This window comes from Saccopteryx leptura, chromosome 13 (assembly GCF_036850995.1).
Source record: "Saccopteryx leptura isolate mSacLep1 chromosome 13, mSacLep1_pri_phased_curated, whole genome shotgun sequence".
In the NCBI taxonomy this organism is placed as follows: Eukaryota; Metazoa; Chordata; class Mammalia; order Chiroptera; family Emballonuridae; genus Saccopteryx; species Saccopteryx leptura.
The window spans coordinates 40,563,920-40,568,793 of record NC_089515.1 but is presented as its reverse complement, the minus strand read 5'-3'; the positions used below and the strand labels follow the sequence as shown (position 1 = coordinate 40,568,793).

The following is a 4,874-nucleotide window of genomic DNA, read 5'->3' as shown; positions in this document are numbered from 1 at the left end:
CTGTTTCTATATCTTCCCTCCTTTCACTTAAAAAAAAAAAAATGCAGGATAATACACTATGACAATGTATATGCAGAAAGCATATGCACACATGGGTAGTTAGCATTGATTAATATTTGTTTCTTTTTAGGAGATTGCTTGAGTAAGAGATTTTTTTTTTCAAAGTTTTAACCTGTGTATATGGACAATTTTCAAGACCCTAAGTGCTTTTGATTTGGAAGTTTTCCAAGGATTATTTCATTCGGAAGTTTTCTAAGGGTGATTATCACGTATTTACCCATTATATTTTACTGCATTATTATCCTTAAGCCAGCAGTTTAAAACATTTAAAAGAAACACTTTAATAAATGTACTATTTCACTAAGAAATGGCTAATGCCAAGATTGCTACAGCACATGACATTAAAATCTGAGTCATTAAAAATCACCTTTTTAGAGCTGTCCGACTGAAAAACAGAGCTATAAAAACTGTACCTTTGTGGCCCTGGCCGGTTGGCTCAGTGGTAGAGCATCGGCCTGGCGTGCGGAAGTCCCGGGTTCGATTCCCAGCCAGGGCACACAGGAGAAGCGCCCATCTGCTTCTCCACCCCTCCCCCTCTCCTTCCTCTCTGTCTCTCTCTTCCCCTCCCGCAGCCCAGGCTCCACTGGAGCAAAAGATGGCCCAGGTGCTGGGGATGGCTCTATGGCCTCTGCCTCAGGTGCTAGAGTGGCTCTGGTCGCGGCAGAGCGACACCCCGGATGGGCAGAGCATCACCTCTTGGTGGGCGTGCCGGGTGGATCCCGGTCGGGCGCATGCGGGAGTCTGTCTGACTGCCTCCCCGTTTCCAGCTTCGGAAAAATACAAAAAAACAAAAAAACAAAAAAAAAACAAAAAACAAAACTGTACCTTTGTTACACAAATGTAATAAGCAGGAGGAAGAAGGGAAGGAGAAGGGAGAGACAGGGGAGGGGAGCCTATGTCATTTTGGTTTCAGAGTTATTCTCCACATGGGGCACAAACAGTGCCACCTGCCCTGTGCACACCAGCAACTCATTCCAAGACTCAGATGAAAGAAAACACGAACTTAAGTGAAAGGTTATTGTTCCTCTTGTACATGTGCACGGCTCCACTCGCCCTGAAGGGATAATGCCCCTGGTCCCCCTAATGTGCCCAACCTTTACAAAGATCTGGTCTAAAGAGAGGTCATAGCTCCCCACTTTGCAGGGAGCTGTCTGTTTCCCCCCCCCCTTTTTGTTTGTTTTTTGTTTTTTTATTTTTTATTCATTTTAGAAAGGAGAGAGAGAGGGAGAGAGAGAGAAGGGGGGAGGAGCTGGAAGCATCAACTCCCATATGTGCCTTGACCAGGCAAGCCCAGGGTTTCGAACCGGCGACCTCAGCATTTCCAGGTCAACGCTTTATCCACTGCGCCACCACAGGTCAGGCCCCCCCCCCCTTTTTTTGAAGAGCATCGCTTCACAGATGCCGACCTCGGCAGAGGCCTGATGGGAAAACAAACAGGCTGACATGGACTCTGACAGGACACGGGGCTGAAAGCGTCGATTAGTAATTCATTTCAGGTTGTGGGGAAGAACAGGGTCCCCACTGACTTTAAAACCATTAGTCGGTTGATAGCCTCCATTCAGTCATTGTGGAGGTGAAAAGCATGTCTGAAGTTGATAAGATGGAATAAAGGCAGCTCTCCCTCTGTCTCTTTTTTTCCCCGCAGCTGGTATAACTTCTTTGGCAGTGGGAGGAAAGCCTCAGTCATAAGAGGCTGAAAACTGACAATCACGTTTTGGTCTTTCTATCCAGTAAACAAAAAGATGACAAGTCTTTCTCAAACCACCGCCTTTCCTCCCAAAGAAGCACAGTTTTGGCCCTGGCCGGTTGGCTCAGCGGTAGAGCATCGGCCTGGCGTGCAGGGGACCCGGGTTTGATTCCCGGCCAGGGCACATAGGAGAAGCGCCCATTTGCTTCTCCACCCCCGCCCCCTCCTTCTTCTCTGTCTCTCTCTTCCCCTCCCGCAGCCAAGGCTCCATTGGAGCAAAGACGGCCCAGGCGCTGGGGATGGCTCCTTGGCCTCTGCCCCAGGCGCTAGAGTGGCTCTGGTCGCGGCAGAGCGACGCCCGGGAGGGGCAGAACATCGCCCCCTGGTGGGCAGAGCGGCCCTGGTGGGCGTGCCGGGTGGATCCCAGTCGGGCGCATGCGGGAGTCTGACTGTCTCTCCTCGTTTCCAGCTTCAGAAAAATACAAAAAAAAAAAAAAAAAAAGAAGCACAGTTTTTACGTCGAACGTTAGCTTCTGGAAGGCTGCTTCCCAGTGTTGTACTGTTTGTGGATATTTTATTAAAAGCATGCATTTTAAAAGTAAAAAAGGAAGTCACAGGGTCAAAATCAATTTGCCAAAAATAAATCAATTTGCTAAACATCATTTATTTGCCCAAAACTAAGATAGATTTCTTAAACAGGGTCTAGGACTGCTTGTTTGGACATCTGACACTAAAAACCAGAGTAGCCCAGAAGCTGAGCGCCTAGCAGGACAGGGGTCAAGCCAGAGCAGGGATGGCAGGGGACAGGGCAGATGCAGGGGGCAGGTTTAATAATTTGACAAAATAATGATGAAGTGAATTAGTCATTCTGTACGTTTATTTTTGGCCAATGGACTTTTAGAAACTTGATTTTGGGCACGTTAGCCTGTGGCCCAGGCACTGGCCACCAGCAACTGCATGCTCCCCTCCGCCTGCAGCCTACTTACTCTACAATGAAGGAATTCCCGCGAACACTCTTTAAAGCCTTCCCCAGTTTTAAACTGTTTTCATTCTTTCACTTGTCTTCCTAAACAACCAAACGTACTCCTGAAGACCACAATTACACAAGTGGCTGTGGGCCAACAGGAGCCGCACTGTTCGCCCTCAGAGCGGAGCGGCTCCCACCGCGCATGCGCACATACCGTCCACTACGCACGGAGCCACTCAGGAGCCGTTCAGAAAAACCCAGAGAGCAAGGCAGAACCATGATTTGTGTCTCTGTTTTCAGATAAGAAAATCACCCCGGAAAGTTTCAATGAATGGAAAGATAACAAAGAGATAGAAACATGCCTAGTTTTTGGCGAGATTATATCTTGGAAGCCATGCACTCACCATGCCGTAGAGTCCTCAGCTGATCCTTAGGATTGGGCACTGGTTACAAAGTGTCCGTTGAGTCCATATAATGATTTCCTGGGTCAAAATAATAACAAAGTATCAGGCTCTGGCCGGGTGGTTGGGTGAATAGGGCATTGTCTCAGTGTGCCTAGGTCACAGGTTTGATCTTCAGGTCTGATCTTCCGTTAGGGCACATATGAAAAGCAACCAATGAATGCACAACTAAATGGAACTAAGTGGAACAATGAGTTGATGCCTCTCTCTCCCTACCCCACACCCCACAAACCCTCAAATCAATAAAAAAAATTTTTTTAAATCAAGTGATGACCCACTTTTCTTGGTAAACAAGATATAACCCTTCCCACCGGATTTTTCAATTTAAGAGCTCTATTTTTCTTTCAAATAACTATTCCATGCCCTCCCCGCCCCCCCCCCCCCACTTTATTGACTGACATATGATTAACAAATGAAAATGGTATATATTTAAAGTGTACAAGGTGATGTTTGATATATATATATATTGTGCAAGTATTGCCACAATTAAGCTAATTTATATATCCATGACCATACAGTTACTCCTTTGTGTATGTGGTGAAAATTTACCATCTACTCTCTTAATACATTTTGAGTATATAATAGAATATTATTAACTTAGTCACCATTCAGTACATTAGGTCTCAAAACTTTCTCATCTTATAACTGTGAGTCTGTTCCCTTTGACCCCATCTCTCCATTCTCCCAGCTCCCAACAACCACTAATCTGCTCTAGAAGTTTGACTTTTGTAGATTACACATAGAAGTGAGATCATGCAGTATTTGTCCTGCTGGCTTATTTTACTTAGAATCATGTCTTCCAGGTTCACCTGTGGTGTTGAAAATAGGACTTCCTTCTTTTTAAAGCTAAGTAATAGCCCATTATATATGTGCCATGTTATCTTTTTTTTTATCTACTTAATCAATGATTTCATTGCTTGAGTACACAGACATTTTATACAACCAGGGCAGAGGCTGTGGATGACTGGTATTTCCGATTGGGGGTGATGACTCATTTGGTCTTATTATCTCAGGCCAACCCAGTGACTGCAGCTCTCGATCAGAACCAGAAAGAACTGGGCATCTTCATCTTTTCTGTTCCTCTCAAGATGCTTTTGAACAGCGACAGCGTTCTTAATTAAATGGTAGAGACCTGAAGCAAGATGAGGGGCAAGTCCTTTGCTCAGAATTCTCAAGATTTTATTGCCTGTCACAAAACGTACTTGTGCAATGCCATGTGTGCCTCTCAGGGTCACACGGATTTGTGAGGGTGTCAAGGCCCTCCTTGGCCAGTTTGTAGATGTGCTCCTTCACGTCATCAGACATCAACTTCAGCCAGGTGGGGACGCTGGGGCAGTAGGGCAGAGCTGACTGGGACAGGCCCTTCCCGGGAGTGTGCATGCGATCCATGATGGCAGTGGACAGGCAGTGAAAAAGCAAGAATCAGACATGCAGCAGGAAGTCACCCAGCATGCAGGAAGTCATGCTACATTATCTTTATCCATTCACCTGATGACAGACGCTTAGGTCTCCGCATCTTGGCTGTTGTGACTAATGCTGCAGTGAGTGTGGGGGGAGGGGCTCCCTTTCTTTTGTCTCTCTCCAATTGTGTGTGACTAGAGGAGGCACCGGTGCACAGGGGCTAATGGTAATAATGTCTGAAATGGGCATCATGTAAATGCCTTTCTTAAAAATGTACATTACACCTTTCCAGTGTACA

General features: G+C 46.1%; 1 pseudogene; it reads right to left on the bottom strand.

The window, feature by feature from the left end:
- Positions 1–4,109: 4,109 nt before the first annotated feature.
- LOC136384441 (small ribosomal subunit protein uS15-like) lies at positions 4,110–4,564 on the bottom strand (annotated as a pseudogene).
- Positions 4,565–4,874: the final 310 nt, after the last annotated feature.